Here is a 14488-nt window from a genome sequence, read left to right as displayed (position 1 = left end):
TGCAACACATATGTCTATAAAACAGGGATCATTTCTTACCAAAAACTAAAATTGATTGATGTGATTTTAGAAGTTTTCTTTTCCTGTCAATAAATAAAAATTAATCTCATGATATATTAGATAGTTTGCTAAATGTTATATTATTTTAATGTTATCAAAGGAAAGTTTTTCTAAAAATATCTGTCTATATTTTATTTTATTTAAATGTTTGTATTGATGAAATATTGTCAAATTTGTAATGAATCTTGAATGTCAGCTCAAATATTTTTACATTTTCAAATTTCTTTATAAAACCTTCCAAGATATTTTTAGGCGTCAAAAGATTTGAAGAAAACTTTGCTTGTATTAGGTTACCAGTTATATATGGCATATAATTTTAAAATCATTTCTTGATTACTGAAATCTTTTCAATGTGTTGCATGTAAGATATAAGGTAAAAAATACCTGACAAATATGTGGTGTATCTCAAGTATAAGTTTTGTAAAAGAGAAACACACTTCTCGACATTATAGTTCCTATCAAGCATATTTTCATATGAACTACAACATTTTTATAAAAGATGCACCACAAAAATATAGTAGCTTTCAGGTGATTCAAATTCATTTCTGTGTAAGACTTTGGTTTCTCATCAGCATATGTTTGCATAAGCCTCACTACATGCGACTTAATAAAGTTTGGATTATGCATGCGTTCACATGTATTGACACATTTGCTGCTAAATTTTAAATGAAGTAAATATATTATAATGTTTTAGCAACGTACATTTGTTTCAAAATAGTTACATAGTTTAAATTTATAGTTTGCATGCAGCATGTTATACCTAAAGTATCTATGTAAAAAGTAAACGAAATATTCATTACAAGAAATGACTTTGTTTACATCATGTGTTCATATGCAAGAGTTTGTTTATTTGATTAGTTCTACTGACTCTTATTCCATGGTGTTTGTGCATCATTTTTAGGTTTGGATTTTGGGAGCTCATAAGATATCGTTCAGTGCTTATAATAGTTGCACAATGCTGATGAGCAGATACAGCCTAGGCAGAACACCGGTTTTAGTATGTTCTGTGCAGTGTCAGTATTTTCAGTGTTTTAGTGTCCAGTTAGTTAATCTCCTTTTGTGGCTAACTGACAATGCCAAAGCTGTATGTAATCACAGGCATGGCTTGTTATTTAATGGCAGTGTTCTTGTTTGTGTTTATAAGTTCTGTTTTACAAATTTTCTTTACACGATGTATATATTCTCTGTCAACCCACATCATACTTTCTTTATCTCTTCTTTAGCCCTCAATAATAACTGGGGTTTGGTGCCTAAACGCTTTTCCCTGAACACTGTTTGTTCCTTTCCCAAGAATGCTACAGAGAAACGATGTTGATAGACTAAGCGAGTGAAAAGCTTGTAGGTAGTAGTGAGACTGCAGATCGGCCTGTACTTACTAGGATGTTGTTTTATTTGCTTTTGATATGAGGTTTCTGTCATCCTTTAAAAGCCATACTGGCGTGGACTTTACACTCCTCAATACATGTTTGTTATTTAAGCCAGAAATTGGGTAGGTTGTCTGTGGCAGATTTTTGCAATGCTACAACTATGCTAGCTGTTATCTCTGGCTGTAGCATTTCGGGTTTATTTTTTCAACATTTTGTATCCATGTGGCATCTTCATTGTACGTTACCTCATTTTGAATGCATGTTTCCAATAATCCTCCAGCTTTTACATTTTTGTGGTTTACCTTATTAAGCTATGGTAGTAAAGGCAAGCATTTTGCTTAAACATTTTGTTTTTGGTTTTTGCCATATTCTTGCTTCTTTTTCTTTATTCTTTTGGATAACACTAGGATTTTACCCTAGAGATCCATGGGCACGTTATTCTGCTTTTCTACTCTAGTGCACTATTTTTAACTAAGCGTCCAGATAGTGTGTATCAGCCGTCCCTGCACAACAAGGGCGAGGAGGAATTGTTTTATTTGAGACAATTCTCTTCTGCATAGCTCTACCTGATTTTGGAGTTTCGGTTTCCAACAAAGTTTTCTTCTTTGCCTCTGACTCATGGAGTTTTTTTTATCTGTAAAAGTTAGGGAGCCACGTTTTTACAATGTAATGTCCTGCAGCACAAGGTACCCAGTTTAGCTATATATGGGGAGATATTACATGGCAGAAGTAACAGGAGAGCAACATTCACCATTCTTATTGTTACCTTTGAAGATCTAATTTAGAGTATTTTTGCAGCTTAAGCATTCCCTCTAACAACCTCTTCTGAACCTCATCAATAGTCTAAAACAGTTCTTCCATTGTAAATTCCTCACCATCCTGTTCCAGTGATTCCTTAGATATTAGTGTAGGTACAGCTGCTAGCAGGAGTACACTTGTCTAGCCTGTATGTGTTCGCAAATGTTGCAGCATATTTTGTTTCCTCGTAAAAGAAAAGCCACATATTTCACAAGAATATGGTTTCTCTCCAGTATGTGTTCGCATATGTTGTGATAAACTTTGTTTCTGTGAAAAAGTAGAGCCACATACTTCACAAGAATATGGTTTCTCTCCAGTATGTGTTCGCAAATGTTGCAACATATATTGTTTTCTTGTGAAAGAAGAGCCACATACTTCACACGTATATGGTTTTTCTCCAGTATGGGTTCGCATATGTTGCAACATATCTTGTTTTCTTGTAAAAGAAGAGCCACATACCTCACAAGAATATGGTTTCTCTCCAGTATGTGATTGTATATGTCGCTTCATATCTTGTTTTGTTGTAAAAGCGGAACCACACACTTTACAGGGATATGGTTTCTCTCCAGTATGTGTTCGCATATGTAACTGCATGTTTTGTTTACTTGCAAATGAAGCGCCACATACTTCACAAGAATATGGTTTCTCTCCAGTATGTATTCGCATATGTTTCACCAACTGGGGTTTCAGAGTAAAAGAAGAACCACATACTTTACAAGTATATGGTTTCTCTCCAGTATGGGTTCGCATGTGTTCCAACATAGAATGTTTCTGTGTAAAAGAAGAACTACATATTTCACAAGAATATGGTTTCTCTCCAGTATGTGTTCGCATATGTTCCACAATAGAATATTTCTGTGTAAAAGAAGAGCCACATACTTCACAGCAATATGGTTTCTCTCCAGTATGTGTTTTAATATGTTGCAACATAATTTGCTTTCTTGCAAAAGAAGAGCCACATACTTCACAAGAATATGGTTTTTCTCCAGTATGGGATTGCATATGTCGCAACATGTTTTGTTTCATGGTAAAAGAAGAGCCACATACTTCACAAGAATATGGTTTCTCCCCAGTATGTGTTTTCATATGTCGCAACATACTTTGTTTTGTTGTAAAAGAAGACCCACATAGTTCACAAGAATAATGTTTCTCCCTAGTATGCTTATGCTTATGTCGCAAGAAATGTTCTCTCCTCTTAAAAGAAGAATACGGTTTCTGTTCAGTATTAGATTCACAGTTCATTTTCAAAATCCAAATCTCTAAGATTTTTGTTGGTTTATATTTAACTTATTATGCAAAAAACGGGATCAATTAAGAAAAATTTACATATATTTTGAGTATTTATGTACTTTAAATTAAACAAATTGTTGAATCAACAGCATGAGTCATTCAGTATTTATTAAAGGACCCTTATATGCAGTAGTCATATTCACATGTGTCATATAAACTAGTACGAGCTGAAGTCATACACAGTTCCAGATACATTTTTATTGAATAAGCTTTAAAAAAAAACGTTCACAGTTTACATGAAAATTGTTTTTCAATAGATTATCGGAAAATGCGATTTAATATAAGAAAAAAATCGTATAATTCACAAACATGATTTCTCAGGTTTTTAACTCTTTTCAATTTGTATTTGTTTTCTTGTGTTGATTACTGGATATTCTGCAAAATTAAAAACATTTCAAAAATAAATTTCAAGAAAAAAATGATAATTATGTGCAAGGTCTTTATATTATTGTTTATTTTAAAATTAGATGAGAATATTTTTACATGGAATTTCAAGTGGAACCCTTCATTAATCCCCGTTCTGCTCGTGTTCCGTTAATTAAAAGTAAAGAAATCTAGCTTCTGCTGTCCCAGTTGGAAATTAGTAAATATGAGAAAAGTTTTGATTGTTAGTTCTTGGAGGTGGTTGTCCTGCAGAATACTGGTAGTTTACGATTCTCCAATTAAATCTAATATATATAACTTTTACTTTATCTGTGCTTTTCTCAATTTAAAAAAAATGCATCTCTTCCTAATGAACCACTGTTTTCTTTTTATACACATATATCTTTACTAGTGGAAAGCAAATTAATTGAATGGTAAAAGTAGATTCAAAGTAACAATATGAGTGGATAGGTGGTAGCCATGTGCTTAGCAGAGAATAAAGACAGCAGCAAGAGCAATTTAACAATGGTTTTCAAGTGAATGCAAAAATGCTTAAGAAAAGTTTTTTAACTAAATAAATCATCCTTAAGTCGTATTCTTGGCAAGCATAATCTATTAGAAAACAAACCAGTTATTCCGAATATGAGAGAGAAGTTGAAGTTGCTAAACCTTCTAGATTGAAAACTTTCTTTGAAATGTCAAAGAAAGACAGACTAATGACGGAAGGAATAGCCAAAAGACATATGGTAATTTTTTAGTGATACAGGATACAGCTGTGGGTATTTTTTTTAACATGTAATGTAATGTCTTCAATGTATCTGTTTCAGTTCATGAACTGTTAAGCCGAGAGGTTTTAAGAATATGGACTTAGGTAAAGTATTAATCGTCATGGTTATCAGTGGTTGAGAAGACTTCTAATAAGTGTTAAGGGAATGGTGTTTAGTCTTAATAGCCATAATTGTTACCATGTTATTTACAGCCTCATTCCACTACAGACTGGAGACCGTTTTCTAGGTAATCTACAATTACTTTACTTCTACTGTTCCATAATTTTTTTACTCATGTTCACCCCTAACAAGGTATATTGGACATAGGGGGCTACTATTTGGGATCATGCCTAGTAAACAAAGTGTTAACAAAGTGTTGGTCTATGTTACATTTAAACTTCTGCATATTAGACAATCAAAGAAGCAGGTAGCAAGAAGATTTCACAAGTCTAGCTATTCAAGGGAAGAAACTATCACAATAGAAAACTTTTTGGCATTTAGGGACCTAAACAGTGAAGGAGTGAGATTTTGTTGCTAAACAGGTTTCTTGGAGATATGTACATCAAGGGGATAGCAGTGCAACGAGTTCATAAATGCACCAGCTCACATGTGGCAACAATACTCCATGCATGAGCAAATGGTGGTCTTTTTAGAGGTACAGGATACTCTCAGGTGTGAATAGACTTCTAGCTCGATAGAGGGAACCTACCTTCTTTGCAGCAGCCTTCAGCATATCTTCAATGTATTTGTTCCAATTCATATTGCCTGCAAATGTTAAAGTGAGGAGTTTGAAGGAATAATTTTAAGGCAGGTGTTATTTGTCATGGATATCGGTGGTTGAAGTATCTTGGAATTTGTCAAGGAGAGCAGCTTAGTCTTACTAGCATTATATGTCATCATCAATTTGCGACTTCATTCCACTATGGTTTGTAGGTCATTTTCTAATGATTCTGCCATTTTATTGGATTTATGTACATCTGTTCTTTCTTCATACATGTTATAGAGTGTTGTATCATCAGCGAATATACCCATCTCTGACACAATATTATCAGGGAATCAGGGAATAATAGTGGTTCAAAGATTGACCCAGAGGCACTCCAACATTAATCTTACGCTGCTTGGATATGTGTCTATGAATGATAATTTGGATGGTTCTATTGTCTAAGAAAGATCAATATATTTAGTATATGTCCAATTATACCATATAATTTAATTTTCATTAGTAGCCCTTTGTGCCAGACTTTGTCAAAGGCCTTGGATATATCAAGAGCTAGAACCCTGGCTTTGCCCACCTTATCCAGTGCATGGTATATGTGCTCAGATGGAAGCCACACTAGATGATGTAAAAATCACCCCATCTCATGTCCAGGACATCATACCTTTTATAGAGCAGAGTATCCTCAGCAAATATACCCATCCCAGACACAATTTATCAGAGAGATTGTTTATAATATCAATACTTATCAAGGTCCAAGCATGGACCCAGGAAGCAATCCCGCATTAATATTATGTTGTTTTAATTTATACCCATCAAGTACAATCTGTGTTTTTCTGTTTTCAAAGAAAAATGTAATTCTATTCAGCATTCGTCCAGTAATACCCTTTGATTAAAATTTCATTAGGAGTACTTTATGCCAGAATTTGTCAAAGAATTTGTATATACTTCCCTTGCGTTTTTCATTGCATGGTATATGCAGCCATTAAAATATGTGCAGTAGCACAGGCTTGCCTAAATCCATACTTTGAGGTGGTCTTTGTTTGATTAACGACTCTAAGATTTCAGATAAGAGACAAGATGGAGACAATAATTGAGCTTGTCAGTTCTTTCATCAAAATTGTTGTACACATGTACATATAGGAAATTTAGGAAGCAACATTTAACAAAGCATTTATTTTAGAATAGCAGGCTGCACTGATAGCGTCTATATTTTTAATGATATCCTAGACATGATCAAGTGTGGCTTTTGCTTGCATAATGAATTGCCAGAGTGAGAGTTTGCTATATTGCTTCCATGTGGGAACATAGGCTTCAATGTTTGCTTTGCACCATTAAGTTTTCTCATTGGCACACTGTTCAGCAAGAAGAGAAAAGATATTCGTTCATGGGTATCTCAGACGTGTTTTCTGATATCTTTTCAATCTTTTTTAGTACATTTTAAGCAACGGCTCCTTAAGTCAAGTTTGGGACTTAAGAGTGATGTCACACGGTGATCTGTGTTTCCAAGTGGAGCTTGTTTATCTTCACCTTCTGAAATGAATCAAGAATGGGATTGCATAACTATGAGTGCAGCATCCTGCTGTGTCTGTATAAATCAAGAAGGCAAGCCTGTTACTGTGGTATTTTGTGTTATCTGGTTTCTTCCTGATGTAATGAATATAAGTACATCTGAGTTGTTCCTCCTCCGATCAGGTCGTTAAGACATTACCGACTGGTAGAGACATTTGGAAGAGACGTTGACAGGTTGACAAGCATCATGCTACAACCTCCACTTCAACTACAATACTCGGACATATTTCTTCCCAATCAGCTTTTTTGTAGTACCTTGTTGTTTTGAGAAAAGGGTCTTTAACTTGGGGTCCAGAATCAAGAGTGATGTCTACTGATATCACAAAAATGATCCGTGTTTCTGATTGAACTATGAGTATTTGTCACACAATTCTCGAGTACTCTAGTGAGGAATAGGTCTAGAAGTAACTGTCTATATAAGGGAATGAGCTACAGAGAAACTATGAGTTCAGCATCTTGCTTCATCTGTGTAACTCAAGATGCCAAGCCTATTACTGTATTGAATATTAAAAACACCAAACACATGTACGTGGGCACTAATATCTGAACTCCTACTAAGCCCACAGATATAGTTGAACGCATATTTCAAGGGAGGAGGTGAATTTGATATGCTTATGTGGGTGTCTGGTTTGATCGAGATTTGTGTATTATATTTAAAGTTTAGGGCAGAGTGGGTTGAGCGAAATGGTTCAGTTTTATACCAATATGGACACACAAGAATCCAAGTCGTGTCTACTTACAAACCGTGAAACCTGTACCTTTCTCTTGTCAAAGAACAATGGTCCAGATCAGTTGTAAGTAACACCCCTAATTTTCTCAGATTGTGAGAGAGAAAAAAGTGGTAATGGTAAGATGGCATTTGTTGTTTTAATCAAGAAACAAGACCATCTCTAGGTGTCTCTAGCGAGTCTCTGATATTTGTACCTTTGCACCTGGCTAATAGAAAAAGAAAGAGTGTAGAAACTGGGTGATAAGCATAGCATACCTACTCGTTAAGCAATTTACATTGTCATACCAAATAATTTGCTCAAGTCACTAGCTCTTAGGAAGGTTATCCTTGGAGGTCTCCCTATCCCAGTGTTTTAGTGCAATGACATATGAGGTCAATCATACAGGGTTATATCAGTTTTTCTTCTCCTAGAGAATGACCTGTCAAGATCCATAGGTCCAGCACACTGTGAAAAGTAACAATACACCTGGCTTCTAGACCAGGTATTTCTGCAGCCACACCTGGCTGGATAAAATGATAAATATCTTAATTTCTTTAAAAAAGAGAAAAAGTAATATAAACTTGAAGATAATTCCCCATTTAATAATCACTATTTTTTTTAAAAGTAGATGAATAAAATATACTTAAAAAATACTTTAATATGAAGATATAGAAAATTTTATCAAAGTTGATTGATTTTCTGAATTTCAGTGAATTTTATTTTTATTAAAGAAAGGAGTCAAATTATCTTTACATTTTTTAGATTGGCCATTCATTCCGATTAATAATCCTTTAACCATGTACTTGGCAGGAGAATAGAAGGAACATGGAATCATTGACATTCTTTCCAAGTTTCCAATGTTATTTGCTTGCCCTAACTCGTCCACGAACTATCATCGGTTTTTTCTGTCACTGTTTTTTTTAAGAGCATTTTATTATAAAAACATATTTTCTATAAACACTGAAATGCATTTAATTATTCATTGTTGTGTGTGATGGCTTAAGTAGCACGCCCAGATAGGAGTGGGGTGTATTTTAACTGAATGTGATCACCTCCAAGCCGTTTTCTTTTTTGATGCATCTATGCTTAGGTACGTGCAAAATGAATGGCCAATCCCCAAAATATATAAACATTTGCTCTTTCCGTTCACTTAAAAATTCACCAAAATCAACCAATTTTAATGGAATTATAAGTATTTATTAATAAACCATCTCAGAAAATTAGGAACTCATTATTTTCTGTAAATCTTAGTTAAAATGTATTATTTTGTGTAAACAAAAAACACCTGTGCTAATATTAGTTTTATGCACTAAAAGTATATTTTTGCATTTTTGTAATAAAAAAACATCATAGACATTAACAATTTTAAAAAGCTTTTCAAGAACTTTATGAAAATAAGTCCATATACTCTGTTAATGTAAGTAATATAACTTAAATAGAAATTAATTTCTCGAACGATATTATCATATAATTAAACATTTTGTATTCAATATTTTCACTAGTAAACACTATATAATTGCAAAAACTATTATATTTTATTTTGATAACAATTCTACTAAAATTTCAAATGTAATATTATAATATTTTCCTTGCATGCATGAACGTGTAAACATCACTGTAAGAATTTTTTTATAATCTTGAAAATAATAATAATAATAAAAAAAACCGAAAAATTGGGATCAAGAATTACTAAAAAAAATATTTTACAAAATTGGATAAATTCTACTAACTAAGTACAGATGGGCAACAAAAAGAAAATCGTAAGATTTACATCCCACCCACCGTATTCTACTGAATTATTAATATTTGTTATAGCTAATTTTTTTAATGAATAAATTGTCACTGTAATCAGTGATTTTAAATTGACTTTTTTATACTTAAATTTCACTTTTACTTTTTATTTAACAAGGATTCTTTTGATTTTTTTCTTACGGCACTGTTAAGAAAATATCGAGTCATCATGTAAAAAAGTCAATAAATATTCGAAATAAATACTTTCTTTTTATTACAAAATAGGATTACCTAACTTAATGCATATTTTTTTTATAATACAGAAATTAAGGTAAATAACTGTTTCAATTTCTCTATCAATTTAAACATAAAATTGAATTTTTTGAATTTTTGTGGCCTCCATAGAAAACCTACGAGTCGCCTTTTAATTTGTTCTGATTTATTGCAGGAGACTTTCTGTTACTAAACTCATTTTTCGAGGATAATAACACATTTTTTTTGTAAGAACAAAGAGTTTTTTATTATCATTATTGCAGTATCTTAAGACTTTCTAATTATCTTTACAAAGTTCAGAAAACATTTATTTTTCAAGGGATTTTTAAAAGTAATTTGTCTAACTTTCAATTTTAAATGAATTTTCGAGTTTTCTGGGCCGATTTGAAAACATTTTTCATCATAACTTTGTGTGTGTGTGTGTGTGTGTGTGTGTGTATGTGTAAAAATGCATTTTGTCCTTTTATGGATTAATTTAAGGTTATAATATTGCACACACAATCAAAAAGTAATTGGAAGCTTATAAAAAAATCTGATAAGCCGGGTTTCAAAACTGGGCCTTATCAGTTGGCACTATTAAATTACACGCTACTATTTTTTTTTTTTTTAATCTTTATCTGTTTTGGGTTCTTTAGAATAGCGTACGTTATTAACTAAACAATAATTTTTTTGGTAAATGTGTAATTTAGCAGCGTAAATTATTTGACAGAAAAAATTATAAAAACTATTTTTATATAAAAACACATTAAGGCTGAAATAAAACCAGAAAACACTTCATTTCCATGTTTTTATGCTCTTTCATTTTTTTTTGTAGTGAAAGAGCGTAAAAAAAAGCCAAATTTGGCCTCAAAAGGGCCAAATTTGGCCCTAAAAAGGCCAATCTGTCAAATCTTAAGAAGGTTAAATTTTAAAAGCAATATGGCGACCTCGAATGTCGTACATTTAGTCTAATAAAAAATAAAAAAATAATAAAAATGAACTTTTTATAATTTTTTTGTCTGTCAGATAATTTACGCCGTAAAACTGCACATTTACCTTCTTTTTTTTTTTTACGTTTTCAACATAAAAATTATTTTCAGAGCATTCGAAAAAAAAAAAAAGAAAAGGAAACTTAAAAATATCCGGTTGTAAAGATTTCTATAAAATTACAATTCTTCGTTTATATTCAAACAATGAATATTGACTCATTCCTATATTAAAAGGAAAGGGATACATAATTTTAGATGCGCCCTCGTAGTAAAAAAGAACCTAAAAAAACAATTAAATTCAAGTAAGACTTACTTTTGTTTAGCAATCTGCATCAACAACAACAACAACAACAACAAAAACGATTTCCAGTTGTGTTAATTAACGTAAATGAATTTGACGCGTGGAACTCGACAATTAAGATGGCGACCAAAAAAACTAGTTCGCAGAAAATTAAAATAATTATTTTCTTTTATTGTGATTTCAAGTTTGTTGTTTATTTTTTGTTCATACGTAGTGTGTTAAATTAAAAAAAAACACTTTATTGTTAAACATTTATTATTAATTTTTTATTTAAAAAAATCATCTCAGATTTTTTTTATTGTAAACATCAAACCCCTTGGAGTGGAGTTAAAAAAAAAACAAAAAAAAAACGAAAAATATTATCAAAGATTTAATAAATATTTTGGTACTGTGCATAAAACCAGACCCTAATTTTCAAACATACCGGAAACTGGTACGTGCATCTGTTAATTGCGGTACAGATCGAAGCACAAAACGGATACAATACTTCACACTGTTTGCTTAGTGCCTGGAAAACTCGTCCTTTTTTATTAGGTAGAAAAACTGGTCCCTTATTGAATAAATATCGATTGAAAATACATTTTTTGACCGTTCTTGAAGAGATATTATTTTTAAACGCGACTAAGCAGTGAAGCACCCCCATAATATTTTAAAACATTATTTTTACTCTTGTTTAAAAAAAAAAATCAACTTGATCACGGAGTCAAAACACGATAAACGAAACCAGATATTTATTTAAAAATGCGGTATTATTATACAAACACCGTGACAGCGAATTAGTAAAATCTTTTACGTAGTATTCTGTTACGTTTCGGTGTGCTGAACACGAATCTGAAAACTGGGTTAGGGTTAGGGTTAGGGTTAGGGTACATTACGAAACAAAAATAAAAGAAAGAAATCAATTACGTATTATCAAACAAAGCAATTATTTTTATTTAGGAGAATTAATTTAGCTTAAACAATTCTTGTGTTATTACGAAACAACAAAAAAGAAAACACGGTACGTATTTTTGGTACCGCGCTTAAATAATAACGTTATTATTTCGAAAGTCATTCTTAACATGGGGAAGGGAGGTTATCGTTTAAAAGTTATATGGGGACACTTCTGCAGTATGCAGACGGCGGCTATTGTAAGGAGTTGATAACTTCAATTTCTTTTTGGTCAAATAACGCGGCAAATAAGTAACAAACAAATTTTTTTCCAAATAGAAAAATATTTGAAAATCAAAACATTTATTGCATAAAAATGTATCAAAATATAATTGTAAAAACATTTATTGCATAAAAATGTATCAAAATATAATTGTAAAAACATTTATTGTATAAAAATGTATCAAAATATAATTGTAAAAACATTTATTGTATAAAAATGTATCAAAATATAATTGTAAAAACATTTATTTAAAAGTCTGCGTAAGAAAATTTAATTTTAATAAAACAATTTTGTAATGAAAGAACATTGGATTTTTTGAAATAAAATATCATTTTTTTTTCGAACAAATAAATAATTTAAATAAAACATATTTTTGAATTAAAGCAACTTTGAAGGGTTAACAACAAATTAATAATTTAAATGTTTTTTGACTAAGAAGCGCCACCTGACGACAGTTTAGTGAAACGCACCAAGAAAAGATGGCCGCCGTCCGCATACTGCACAAGTACCTTTTGTTGTTTCGTGAACACAATAAGTGTTAAAACTAAATTCATTTTTAAAAATAAAATATTTGTTTTATTATTTGATAATACAAGAAGTGTTATTTTGTTTGTTTCGTAATAACTCAAGAAATGTTAAAAACTAAAGTATTTTTTTTTTATAAATATATAGTTTTGTTTTTCGTGTCTTCCGTTTGGTTTCATTCCATAATCAACTGTATCCACTTCCAGTTGCTTGATTTTTTTCCGAGCAGTGATCTTGGACATTACCTAAAGTATACAAATTTATTTTCTTTTGGAGGAAGGGGCGTTTTAAAATTATATCTACCTCAGTATTTTCTTTAATTTTTTATTTTTGAGCGATTATTGAGACTCCTAACAAAATAGATATTTTTTGTTCAGCAGTAACACTCGACATTACTTTTTTTAACTAAATAAACTCTTTAAAATAAGTTGAGCCACTAAAAACTTACAAAGCTAGGTAGAAAACGAACACTTAGAAAAATCAATTTCATTTTTTTTTAAAACAAGAGTAAACAAGTAAAAAACAATATTTTAAAAATATTATGGGGGGGGGGGGTATAGTCTCTTTTAAAAACAATTTTCTTTTGGAGGATGGGGCTTTTTAAAAACTAAATCTACCTCAGTATTTTCTTTAATTTTCTATTTTTAGTGATTATTAAGACCCCTAAGATGTGATGCCCTCATGTCGGACATTATTTATCCTTCTCTCGTAATACTTGACGCTACTTCAAAAGTCAAACTATAATCAGTAGCAGCCAACTGTAAATTCACAAAACCTCAAGACAGATGACAAATGTAAAAAGAGGAAGTGTTAAATCAGAAAACCAGAGACAGAGAAGGGGACAAAAGGAGGGGAAGAGGAAGAGGATTGGATTATTACCATAATTATGGAAAGGGTGAACTTCCACTTGCCCTTCAAGAACATACCTACGACAAGCAACTTTTTAAATCTCACCCTGACCTGGTTAGAAGAGTGCGCTGGAAGGCATAATGTTTCCTAAAAGAAAAAGATACAGATGACAGTCACATGGATTAACACGGATTCATTAATCAGGACACATCTTCAACTGTTGATCAACTCCACAATTTCGAAACGGATCTTATGGAACTTATAAACTAAATATCCTTTTATCACAGAAAAAAATTATTCCAACACTACCTAGATAAACTCGTGAAAAATATCAACACCTCTAAACTACTATATGTTAAAGCTGATAAGACATAAAACTTTTGCAATGCCCATAAACAAAAGTACCTTAAACTAAGTAAGGAAAATATCGTCACTAATTATAAAAAAATCAAATAGAGATCTAGTTAAGGACATTAATTTAGACAGCAAATATATTACCGGCACACTCAACATTAGTAACAGAGTTGGAAAACTTAAAAAAAGAGGCCTATCTTCTTCTTAAGGATCATAGACCTAACTTTAAAACGAGACCTCAAACTAGACTCATAAACTCCACAAGGCCTGAAATAGGGAGAATAAGCAAAAGAATACTCAAAAGAATCAATTTGCAAATTAAAACTAATTATGAATTAAACCAGTGGATTAACAGACACCATTAACTGGTTCAACAATATTCATAATAAAAATAAGGCTGCCTTCATCCAGTTCGGTATTGAAAGTTACTACCCTTCTCTCCTATCTGACTTATAACTATTTGAGATCAATATTATTAACAAATATAGGAAATCAGTCTTAATCAGCCAGGACACTCAATGGATTAAGAAGAACCAATATGGGTCCTTTAGACTCAGCAGTGGCAACTGACCTAGTTGGTCTTTTTTATTCAGCATAACCTTACTAAAATTATAAATGACAAAAATATAGGGTTATATAGAGACGATGGTCAGCGGAAATCTCAAATGGCACTAAATGTGAAAATATAAAAA

At 31.8% G+C, this 14488-nt stretch overlaps 1 long non-coding RNA gene across 1 annotated transcript; it reads right to left on the bottom strand.

Annotated features, from left to right (window-relative positions):
* Positions 1-3606: 3606 nt before the first annotated feature.
* On the bottom strand, positions 3607-11034 carry LOC145278950 (uncharacterized). Its single transcript, XR_013868382.1, has 3 exons — positions 10928-11034; positions 5355-5410; positions 3607-3890 (listed from the first exon to the last, which is right to left on the bottom strand). It is a non-coding gene; the product is annotated as an uncharacterized LOC145278950 (long non-coding RNA).
* Between the last annotated feature and the right edge of the window lie 3454 nt (positions 11035-14488).

This window comes from Euprymna scolopes, chromosome 1, assembly GCF_053919585.1.
Source record: "Euprymna scolopes isolate OS-2025 chromosome 1, ASM5391958v1, whole genome shotgun sequence".
Taxonomy (NCBI): domain Eukaryota; kingdom Metazoa; phylum Mollusca; class Cephalopoda; order Sepiida; family Sepiolidae; genus Euprymna; species Euprymna scolopes.
This window is presented reverse-complemented; position numbering and strand designations above follow the sequence as displayed.